The sequence below is a fragment of the Neolamprologus multifasciatus genome, chromosome 14 (assembly GCF_963576455.1).
Source record: "Neolamprologus multifasciatus chromosome 14, fNeoMul1.2, whole genome shotgun sequence".
Classification (NCBI taxonomy): Eukaryota; Metazoa; Chordata; class Actinopteri; order Cichliformes; family Cichlidae; genus Neolamprologus; species Neolamprologus multifasciatus.
This window is the reverse complement of record NC_140452.1, coordinates 31,766,903-31,779,671: the sequence shown is the minus strand read 5'-3', so window position 1 is coordinate 31,779,671 and position 12,769 is coordinate 31,766,903. Positions and strand designations below refer to the sequence as shown.

General features: G+C 39.1%; 1 long non-coding RNA gene across 1 annotated transcript in view; it reads right to left on the bottom strand.

Annotated features, from left to right (window-relative positions):
• Positions 1–12,769, bottom strand: part of LOC146504385 (uncharacterized) — a 200,374-nt gene that overhangs the window by 13,658 nt on the left and 173,947 nt on the right. The gene's annotated exons all lie outside the window — the stretch shown is intronic.

The following is a 12,769-nucleotide window of genomic DNA, read 5'->3' as shown; positions in this document are numbered from 1 at the left end:
CTTTAAACATGTATGCCATCGTGAAAGAACATGTTTTACCACAAATCCTTTTCTGTTTGACAACCAAAATAAATAAGTCAAAAATATCTTTGTCATCTGAACCTGATTAAACTCTTACTGAGAAGTCACAAAAATGTTTAAAAAGTCCAAAAGTGAATGGATAATATTTATTTGTGATATATTGGACACAGATGCCTTTCTGACAGAAAGCACTTCAGTTGTGTACTTTGGACAACAGCACTATAAAAAGGTAAAAGTCAAGTAAACTTCTGTGACATTGACAAGTAGTATACGGGGTTGTTAATCAGTTTCAGCCCTAGTAGAGGGACAACAATGAAACAACCACAGAAACATTAATGGTTTTACAGGTTGAGCCATTTTTTGACATTTTACCTTATTTTTTCACTGGTTTTGTATTTGGCTAGGGTCAGTGTCACCACTGATAGCATGAGGCGATACCTGGACCCTACAGAGGTCACACAGTTAGTCCAACTCTCCCAGGATGGCACATTAATACGTGCCAGTACCAGAAGGTTTACTGTGTCTCCCAGCTCAGTCTGGAGAGCATGGAGGGAATTCTAGGAGACAGCCAAAGCTGGACAGGACCATAGGTGTTTAATCCATTAAGGAACACAGTGAGCACTGCCAGATCCAGAACCCAGTACTACAAAATGACCTCCAGCAGTCCACTTGTGTAAAAGTCTCTGTACAGACAAACAGAAACAGACTTCATGACTCTATGTCCTCTAGTATGCCCCATGCACACTGCCTAGTACTGCTGAGTCTGTTGGCATTTGTCACTGAATACCAGAATCTGCAGGTTCACCACCCTGTTTGCGTTCAACAGACGAGAGCTGAGCCTGTGACAAACATGAGTTTGAAGAAGCCATGGAAAATGTTATGCTGCCTGTAACACTGTTCAGCATGATAGGCTTCATGGTGGGTCAGTGATGCTCTGTGGAGGCATATACATGGAGGGACGCATAGACCTCTACAGTCAATGGCACCCTGACTGCCATTCAGCAAGCAAATCAGGGGCATTGAAAACTACTGAGTACCATTTTGAGTTGCTGCAATAAAATTTTGGCAAAACTGGGTAGGGTCACTTTGAATTCAGACCTCTGTAGGTTAATAATTTCATTTCCATAAATGAAGTGGGATCCATTCATTCCTAACACATTACCCAGTCCATATAAGTATAGATATCCAGCATGATTTGTTTTTCCCAATGAGGTCTGGTGTTTTTAAGCATTCATTTAGCTTTTGAGCAGTAAAAAACAAAACTAAATTATGATTGAAACACTTAAAAATTAATAACATTTTATACCCCCTCATTTGGTATATTAAAAAAAAAAGCTCAAATAAGGATGATGGGGACAGGAAAGCTGATCCTCTTGCAGTCCAGCTGCTGAAAGCTCTTTGTCTCTTCTTTTTCAGACTAATTAGCTGATTTTTCCTGTAGGAACAGAGGCTGACAGAGTGTGGTCCATGCCAGGGTGAGATAGTGTGTGTGCCAGCTCACCCTGGCATGGCAGGATGGGACAGGCTTGATTGCGGTCAGGCCTCAGATGAGGCGAAAAGGGCTCGGTTTTATTAGGAGAAGAAATGTGAACATCTTCATGCTCCATGACTAGGAAAACACAGAACAAATTATTTCAGACAGATTTGTAAAATGATATAAATTTGAGAAACGGGTGGAAGCATAAAAAAGGTCAGCAAGAGGAACTGAACTGTATCCAATTTCATCAATGAGTTGTTTATCATCAACAGCTGCTTGTGTGTGTGTGCGTGTGTGTGTGCGTTTGTGTGTGTGTGAAGGATGAGTAATGAAAGTCAGGCTCTACGCTGAATTGCTTCCATCTCTCATGAGGGATGAAAAACAATTGAAAAATACACAAAACGCTCCTTTCAGAGTGAAGGTGAACAGAAACTCGAGAGACTGAATGACTTTGTGTGAAAAAGAGAGAATTTGGGAGGAGGAGGACAAAGCGAAAGGGAAGATCACTAGCATTAAACCCACTGGTGGCATTGCATTCATGAGCTTAAAAAAAAAAGAGAAAAGGACTGTTTTTGGAACTTGTCAGGCACAGACAGTGCAACGTAGAAGACTGAGCACAGCTACAAACACCCACCGGCAGTTCAGCATGAATAGCAAACATTTCTACTTTGAGACCTGTCAGCGGCTGAGGAACTGCTCTCGCCTGAAAGCCTCTAATTCCTCCTCTTTACTTCATGTCGTAGCAGGCGGTCTTCTACGTGCAGCATGCGATATAGATGTCTAAGTATGTTTCCCTGATTTGTCAATTCAGAGTTGAATGGTTGTGCTGGAGTTTTAGATTAAAAAAATTTCATTAACCAAGTAAGTCTCAGACTAAACATCTTAATGACCAAAGACCTCGAAAAGCACATGCTTTAGGGAAACCGAATCCCTGCACGCAAACAAAAACACAGAGACATTTCTTAGTATTGTCAAGAAGCCAGTTTAGATGGCTCTGTCCACAAATGCACACCCTTGCTATCTACATCAAAAAGGAAAAGAGGAAACAAAATAAACACACAATGTGATTAACAGTCAGTGCTCTCCTCTGTCTGGTGGGGCAGCACAGCGTGGCATCTCTCCCGCTGTTTCTCTCTAATCTGTTTCTTTTTTTTAATCTCTCCTAGCTGTGTTTCGCTTTCTATCCTCAGTTAAAGTCCCTGTTTACCTTCCATGTCCTCTATCCATCCTCAGCTTCCCCCTCTGTTCTTTTGTATTTCCCACTCCAAATTGCTCTGATAGTAGTTGTTCAACATTTCCTGACAATGCACTTCATTGTTTCATCCTCCAAAGACTCCACACATCTTAGATGCTGTCCTCTGTTCAAGTACGTCCGTGCCGAAATGCCATAGTTGCTTCTTTCTTGGTGAATTCCTCAACAACTGCCACTACAGTCTGGACCGAATCCAATTCACGCACAGTCAATAGCAGACAAAACCTTAACTGACTGAGCCTCTCCTCCTCTCCTCCCCCTCTGTTTTTCCTCTTTGTCCTTTCTTTTGTTGTTTCCCCCTGACTCAGTGGAGGGGTCAGAAATGATCGTCTCTAGCTTTCTTTTGTACTAGAGTTCCTCTACACAAGAAATCCTGCTAATTCTACCCAGCCAGTTGCATCCAGGGTTCATTACTGCGTTATTCTGAGAAAAACAAGTAGATTCATTAAGGTTCAGTGAAGTGCCTTACCCTACACTATTAAAGACTAGAATTTTAAGGAGCAGGTGGTAGAAGAAATGAGAGGAAGATGAGGAAAATAGGAAGAAATTGTCCTCAAGATAAATTGCTTGGCAATGTCAAAAATAAAAATAAATCCATTCATTTAGAATAAACATAATAAACCATCTGTGCACATAATGCGTTTTTTGGGGGTGGGCAGGGGGGCAATGTATGATGCATGAATTTGACCAGAATATGAGAGAATAGTCTGGGAGCTTTGAATACTGTGAATGTTTAAATAGATAACATTTATGCAAACTGGGTAAGTTGCACCCGAAAAAAGAAAAAGAAAATGAAACGATGAGCAAAAGCAGAAGGAAGAGCTGTGATAAAGACTTAAATGAGACATAAAGTTCTGTTGCAGTTTGAAGGACAGAACATGGAGGTCAGCCTGTGTGTGTGTGTGTGTGTGTGTGTGTGTGGGTGGGTGCAGAGGTTTGCCTTGTCTGGGGAGTCTAGTGGAGAAGATACAGAGAGATTTGATATCCAACAACTGACAGGATGTAAGAGAACAGCCACAGCCCTTTGGCTCTGCAGGAAGATGGGCTGGAAGTGAGGACAGTTGTCCGGTTTTGGATCAGTTATTGGAGAACAGGAGGAAAAAAACGAGACTACAGGGCAAAAGATTACACACTGGGGCTATATATTTAAAAAAAAAAGTACACCCTCCTTCAGTTTTAGGTGTCAGGACATAATAAAAATAAAATGGTCATTAGGAGGTTTTAAAATTAGGTACATAAAATGTGAGATAATCTACAAAGTGTAACATATGAAACCATTTTACTTTAATCGAATGCACTTGAGTCGTTTGTCATTGGAGAGTTCTGGCAGTTTTTGGCCTGGAGCATTCAGGTGCATTAACCTCTTATTTACCATAGGCTGCTAGCACATTTTGAGATGACTGTAACTCGTTTGTGCTAGAGACAAAATTCAATTCAATTTACAGCTGAAATAAGTCCATTAGGCCTACATAAGTCTTGGTCAATACAGGGAATGTAAAGGATATAAGACATCAGCAAAGAGGCAAGAATAAGTGCATCTCTAAGATCATTTTCACGTGAACTGTCACGTTGCATAACCTAGTCAAAGTTAATTATTTTTTCCTTACAGCAGGTCTGCTGATTAGATAAGCTTTATATTCGGTTAACAGAGCTTTTGCAGTAGATAGAGACAGTAGATAGAGAGAAACTGAAAATAAAAGTTTTAGGTATTTGGGTCAAAAAGAAGAACATTTGTGAGAGTTAGAACAAAGAAAGTTAGAGGAGTGCTTAACATCTGTCATGCATGGTGGCAAAATTAGAGATTAGTTTGGGGGGTTCTTTGGTGCTGATAAAATGGGACATGACTATAGTTTTAAAGGCATCTTAAAGGAGGAGAACTGCCTGACTTGATTTTTTCATATAACAGGATAATGAACCAAATCAGAACAATTATCTAAAGACTAAATAAAGAAGCAGACGAGTGTTTGTATTATATTTATATTCAAGTGGCAAGTACAGACACCAAACCTTAAATCTAATAAATTATTATAAAAACATCTTGACATTATGGTACGCTACACAACAGCCTTTTACATCATTGTGGTGTTTGACGGAGGCACTTCAGAAAATTAGCTAAAGAAGATGCCAGGCAGCACGCCAAAGGTTTAAAGAACAAAATAAAAATGTCAAGTAAAAATAATATTTTACTATTTATTCACTTTGCAACTCATTTGTTTAGACTCCAGTGAGATCTAGAGACTGGTCTCCAAACATCTGGCCACCACAGCTGGCAATGGAAAACTGGTTGCTGGTGGTTGCTGGGAGACTCCAGGTAAAACTGGTAGCAAAGACGTATGTAGTTTTACAGCAAAAACCTCCTTGCAATTGCTTTGGTCACTTGCAGATTGGCATGGTGATCTGTAGTTTGAAGGGTGATGAACTTTTCAGTACACTTTGGCTAGCTAATCGCCAAGCAGCAGTAAAAGAGGGGAAAATGTGACACAAATTAAAAACCATTTGCATTCAAAATTAAAGTTGTGCTTTTTGAAATATTTTGGTTCCTGTATGGCACATCTTTTATTTTTGGCTTACAGTGTTCTGTATTTCTGGTTTGTGTCCCTAATCAAAGGACATTTTTGGTGCAATAACCTTTTTGCAACAGATTTCACCCAGTGACAGCCAGCAGCCTCCAGCAACCACTGTCCAACCAGTCAGGAAATACACATTTTCCCCAGAGGTTGCTAGGGGGAACCATTCTAATTGTGTGCATTATACCCATGGTGCACCAAGAGAAAAACAAAATACACAGATTTCAATCGTAAAATTTGCCAAATCTGCAAATATGTATGTCCAGACAACACAATGTTCAGTTATTAGGTCTATGAAAAACATAATCAAAGAATGTCTGCCAGTGTCAGCTCACATTTTCTTGTTTTAACAGCAGAATGTGTAAAGTTTTTAGACGACTGCGTGTTTTTATTGATCATTTAAGACTGCTGAAGTTAGTAACACTACTTCCAAACCACAAGTTACTTTTAAGCCTGACAAGTTTGGGCAACACCCTGGTACATCAAATGTTTCTCCCGTCACATACTGGGAAAAGTGCATTTGAAAACCCTGGCCAGTCTCCACGCCATGAGAGGTAGCACAGTTGAAGAAATACACAGAGTGAGCACACAGGGATAATAACTGGCAGAGATTGGGAACTATTCACAGAGTTAATATTACTACCGGTGGAGTTGAGAAGACTGCAAACGCCCATTAGATGTGGGATATAATAAGCTTTGTATGAGGAAATTATAACTGACTTAAATCTTGATAAAAAAGTATTATATTTAACTCCACGTCTTAATGATGCCATTTGCCACATTTGACTGCTTTGCTATCTAATATGATTGTATGATGTGCATATTAAGTGACAGCCTGCTGTCAATAATCAACCAACAGTGTGGAGTCTACGTGGGTATTAAGATTCAATGCGGACGGTGGCTGCTCATCATAATTTGTCAGATAAATAACTTTTAATGAAATTAAAAGAGAAACTCACCATCGGTATTAATAAAGTCAGGAAAAAACACATGACATTGACACTTGGGAAACAGGATGTTTGTGCTTTCATCACTCAATCTTAATTTACTGCTGTCAGAATTTTGAAATGCTCCCATTTCATCAAAACTTATTACGTTTCATTTGAGAGTCAGTTTTGATAATTATATCTGATTGTTCGTATGCATATCAAGATCTAAGGAGCAGATTAGAATATAAGCTGTCATCCAATTGACAGTATTAAAAATAGATTTAAAATATGACAGTGCTAGGGAATGAAATAATGAACTCAATTTGTCAGACAAAAAGCATACTGTAGCAGCTCATTCGGCATGAATGTAACGGGACATAAAGCTTATATTAACAGACATGCATATTATGTGATGTGTAAAAGTCTTTATTTCCCTAATTTAAAAAGCAGCTGAGAGAACTTTGGAGTTAGGGTTTGATTTTATCCCCATTTTTCTGACTTCTTGCTAACATTTGCTAACTGTGGTAAATTTTCTTGCAAGGCCACAAAGGGTAGACATAAAGATCAGGGTCTTCTAATGGCAGCGTGGTCGTGCTTCAGATGATTCAGTGACGGTTCCTTTCCCTATTGTCATCACCTCGCTGACTGGCCAAGTGTCAGACACAGCATATTCATGGTGATACAAAGTAAATGTGAACGCAACAACCTCTCTGCCTGATGTCTGGCTGTTTGCTCGGCAGTGACTCTTCATGAAAGTGCTGAAGGTTAGGCATCTATTTACCGAAGCTGGAGTCTTAATAGTCCACATTATGACAGTAATGGTATAAGCTGTACAAAAGATGATGAAGAATGTCAACAATCTGCACAAATCTCTCCCGAGCTAAACAAGTCAGCAGGCTGAGTGATGAAGCTTCGTTCCACTTGAATCCGTGTCCTTCAGAAAGTTACATTTGAAGGTTTTAGTGAATTTGAGAGGACTTGTTATGGACGCAAAGAACGCAAAGACACTTCACACTCACTTCTACCAGCAGCCAGCAGACAAACACTTATCACAAGGCCTCTTCACCTCGCTCCGGCAAAGTATTGGAGCCGAGTTCAGCCTGAATTGCAACAGCCAACAATTCTGAGGAACAAATTACCTCGTGGGATGGGGGTGGGCCAAGTGGCATTACAAAATTACTCACATACTTAACAAAAGTGACAGCAAAATCACTAACGCAGGGGGCAATTTTTCATTTTCCAAAGCAGAGACAAAAATCAAACCCATCACCTGTAACGACTATGTTCCTTAGCGTGAATAAAAATAACAGCAATCTTTATGAACCAAAATTACTTGCAAAAACGCTCAAATCAAGTATAAGCGCTACATTTTTTTTTTTGAATGTGACTGTTTTCAATCCTTGCATATATCTAATATCTAACCAAACGCATGTTAAATAAGTTGTTCATGTTTAACTAAAAAGAAACTCAGAGTCCTTCACCTTGCTCTGTCTCCATTATAACACTTCCGGAGCTTAAAATCATGTCTTCATTTAATAAAATGCCCACTTGGCTGTTTATAAAATTGAAGTCTCCACCATACCATATTGAAATGTGTGCCAAAATACAGTAATTAACAAGACGCAGACAGATCTGAAGTGATTTTAAGACTAATGTTTGAGCTGTAAAATAAATCTGCCTCGCGTAGCAGGGAGAAAACACTAAAGCAATGTCCGTATTTATCTATGTGGCACAGTGACAGCAACATCATTAACGCAGGGTCGGACCAGGATCTGACGGTAAATAATGCTTTGTGTTCTTTTTCTGAAGGTGTTACAAACAGATTTTAGGCCTGTACAGAATAGTTTGATATACAGGAACCCTCCCTCTGGATGAATCCTGCGCTCCACCTGAGCTGTCAGATTTATCAACAGATCACACATTTATCCACACACTCCCCAGCAAGATCTGACAGACGAGTTCACCCTTTATATCAAAAAGATACCAGTTCTCCTTCAGCTGTCTCTCGTTGTTCTGAATTTCCATGCCGTTACTGAAGACAAACACATGCATAAACCATGGACTTTAACTGTGCAGTTCCTTTGTAATAGATTACCCGCTCCCTCATCTGGTCTGCTTGTTTTTGACCTGTTAATTTCCAGACTGCACTGGTCATTACTGGATTGCAGTGTACGCTCGTGGCTGTTTGCAGATTGAGCAGATTACTCACAGAGCTCTCCACTTCCATCTATGCAGAATCAAGCTATGTTACAATGTATATCCAGCACTAAGTGTCTTGCTATAAATTAGGGCCAAATGGTTCACTTCATGATCAAAATTTATGGAAATAGAGGTGCTAGATTGTTCCTAAGAAGCTCTAATATAAAGAACAGCAGATGAAAGTGATAATTCTATGGCTAGATAAACCTGAGTCAAAATGTAATTTTTTTTTTTTGCTTTAAAATTGATAATTATTTTGACTTCTCGTTAAGATTCTTCAATTCTAAACACAACCTTTAAAAGCGCTGCCTTAAGTCAGCACGCACCTTTTAAAAGTGACCTTTTCACTTTACAAATTTCCTCTTTTATTTGGAGCGATAGCTGATGACATTTTACTGCATTATTCGAGCTGCACAGTAATGTTTATCACCACCCACTTCCATAAAACAGTATTTTCACATAATGTGAATTCAAGGAAATAACAAATATGATGAAAAACATTAAATAGATGTAATGAGCTTCACATCACATGAGCGTCTTGGAATTATGAGCCAAAATGTGAATATCATATTATAGAAGAACTGATGAACATCCAGTTTAATTTTCCATTCCCCTCAAAGTGACGATGATGGCTCAAATCTGCCTGCCACGTGAAATCTAGGACTACTAGGAACAAGCAAATGTGCTGTACAGTCATTCCAGGGTAAAATGATTGTACAGCACACATTGTTAATGACTTTAAAAAACAGGAATTGGGTCTAGCCAATATATAAAGCCCTAAAACTATGCATAAAATCCATCTAATATCCCTTAGTTTCATGTCAACCAGACACTTTTGGTTGCCAGCAACAAGCTTGTGGCTAATATTTAACTAGTTTTCTTGGCAGAATTGGTAGAGTTCAGTTAAACTGGTTGGTTTCCTGGCACAGAAGCATTTTCTAAACATAATCCACATAATATTAAGGATTAAGGTAACGGCTTTGGGAGGCCTTTTTCAGATACTTGATGACACCTTTTCTAAATGACTACAGATTCCAGGATCATCAGTTCACAGAACTGGACAACTTATTCTGATGTGTCACCACTTTGCCATGCCCTGGAAAAAGACCTAAACTGTCAGCTTCCGATGAAAATTGACACCTTCAAGCATAACTGAAATGTGCAGCAGCTCACACAGTCAAGCCAAATGCTACATTCAGGTACTGGATGTGAAAAGTTCTTCTATGAAAATCAAAATTGTTTAATTGTGACTAAATAAATCAATATGTGTCGTGGTCCCCGTGTCTCTCCGGCTGTCTCACTCAAGGCCACATGTTGTTTTTGTTTTCTTCTCGTTCCCTCTCCTCACTCTCCTGTCTACCTGGGCGGAGCTCATTATGGGCTCCTGCCTTTGGCCCACACACCTGGCCTGCTTACCACCAGCTGCTGCTCACTGACCTAGTTTCCTGCCACTACTTAAGGTGGTGGCTCTGAGCTTCTCTAGATTGTTGAGCTACCTGAATTCCCTGGACATGTCCCCGAACCGCTCTGAAGTACCTGTCTGTCTGAGTGGCATGGAGTGTGGGAAAGCGTGAGCGTGAGCAGCAGAAGAAGAGTGAGTGTGCGAGCAAGAAGAGGAGAGTGCGAGTGTGTGGATTTCCTCCCTAACCCTGGAGCCCTGAACCCCCTTCCCCACACCTGTATATATATTGCACCGTGGAGTTTGTTCCCTTCCCTTCCTACCCCCGGTAGGAAGGGCAAGGTGCAGGACCCTTTGCCCTGCACCTCGTATATATTCAGCACTGTGGTTTTGTAAATAAACTTTTGAACTCTTTCTGAGTCTGCACTTCAGTCCGTTCTGTCTGCCCTGACAATATGATGATGGAACTTCTGACTACTGAATCTACTGAATCGTAATCTACCCAAATGTTTAACTCAGGAAATACACTTATGTCCCAGCAAGAGGCTTGGGGATCGTCATCTTGCTCATTGTATCAGAATTATAACCACTAAATAGGCAGAAAAACTAGGAAACTGATAGAAACAGAACATAACCTGTATAGTAGTTCCTTTTTCCTTCCCACCCCTCCTCGAAGCTTCTGGCAGCACTTACCTAAAATAGAGAAAAGAACAAAAGCAAACATGAGATCAAGATGATGCCCTGATTAATAGCTACAGCAGATGTAATGATTTATCTAGAGGATTTATCTCTCAAATCATGGCAACATACTGTGATCCCTTCCTAAGTCGACATCAAAGTGAAACTTTCATCCGGAAAGTGTTGCTTTCCATTTGCTTTAGAGATTTCATGTCCAATAATAAAACTGTTGGCATAATGCACGATGAAGAAACACAATAACGTAATTACTTTACATTACTACAAAATAATGTTGCATTATCCAACAATTTGTTTTTTTAATTATGGGCATTAAAGGCAGAAAAAGAAACATCAACAACAACAAGAGTGTCTCAAAAAGACAAAAATGTGAATGTTTAAAGAGCCTGTGTGCATCGTCCTTATTGAGATAGGGATTTGATATGTGGGCATATGTAGCGTTTATTATTACACAGTTTACTGGAAAACCACAATGCATTGCAGAGAATCTTGGAAATTAACCTACCAGTAATGTAATGAGCAGTGTAGCAAATTCTTTTCTACAGGGAGTAAATCACATGGGGTGTAATAGTTGTGAAGAAAAAGCATTGCATATAGATATACAGTACCAAACGCTTTATATGACAGCAATCGAAGCCCTTTCAAATACTGAAAATGTCTGTATTTCTAATCACACTTTAATCTAAAATCATGTCTATATTGATGAGTCAGTTAACTGTCCTTCTATAGTAATCCACAGAAGCAAGTGACAGAGGCAGTAGCTTTTAAAAGACAAGCAAGAAAAGCCTTTGAGGAGCAGAGAAAATCTAATATCATCACGGCTGCTGATCTATATCTAAGAGCAAGAAAGGAGGAGATAAGGATATAATTTAGCTCCGCCAAAGTTCACATAATAACACTGGCACAGCGAGGAAGTTGGTGAATCTCAGTAATCTGAACTGAAGCTGATAAATGAGTAATTTCATATAATTTTTTAGCCCAGTGCACAGGGAAACTGGCAGACAAAGCATTCATTTCACAGTTCATATGCCATATATTCCTTTATCACTTTTGGGCAATGGTTCATCGCATGCAGACTGAGCTGTTAGACTGGTAGAGATGCTTTGATCCGCTCGTCAAAAATACTTCAGAGCCGTTCATTAAGTCACCACATTCACTATTCTGTACATTCAGTTCATCCCAAAAGTGTGTTTCCTTCTTTTACTTCAAGGAAAAATAGAAGGAAAAATGGTGAAAATGTCATCATTGCGGAATGTTTGATAAATTATTTACTGTGGAGCTGATCAATAGTGGCACCACTTAATTAACTTTAACAAGAAATTGCTGTTTGCGCATAAAATCCTCGCACAGACCAAACATTTGCTTTGAGTTTTCAGCCGGCAAGACCCAGAGTAAGTAATAAAGTAGATGAATACTTTGCTACTGTACTTAAAAAGAATTTTCAGGTATCTGTACTTTACTTGAGTATTTCGATTCTGACGATCTTTTACTTTTACTCTGTTTAACACAAATATCTCTACTTTCTAATCTTTACATTTTCCAAACAGGTTTGTTACTTTAGGTTTAATGTACTTGAGGGGAGTTATTATTTATCATTACTGCACGCCTTCAAAAAATCCAATCACATTTGAACTTAAATAGAGGGAACAATAAGGCATCAAAGACAATCCTGTTTGTGTATCCATCAATGGTGCTTATCATCATCATCATCATCATCATCAACTTTATTTATAAAGCACTTTAAAACAACCACAGCTGACACAAAGTGCTGTACATTGGAACTGTAAAATAAAATTACATGAGATATAAGTAAAAACCAAATAAAAGAAGAGTGAAATCATTAATTAAATAACTACTTCAATTAAAAGAGAAACTAAGTCTCACTGAGGTTAAAAGCCAAGGAATAAAAGTGGGTTTTAAGACGTGATTTAAAAGTGGACAGTGAAGGGGCCTCTCTAACATGCATGGGCAAATTATTCCATAATTTTGGAGCCACAACAGAGAATAGAGAATATCACACAATGAGAGCCAAAGATAGACAATTTATGTATCATTTATTGTTCCAACTCAGGGGTTGGAGGCAACAATGCTGATACATTTTGGTTGTAGCGTTTAAGCGTCTGTCGAGCAGCAAAGAAAACGAGTGAGCACAAAGGGAGTAATGATTTAAAGTGGCAGGTCATTTCAAATGCAACTCTCAAACAGCTGAACAAATATTAACAAACACAC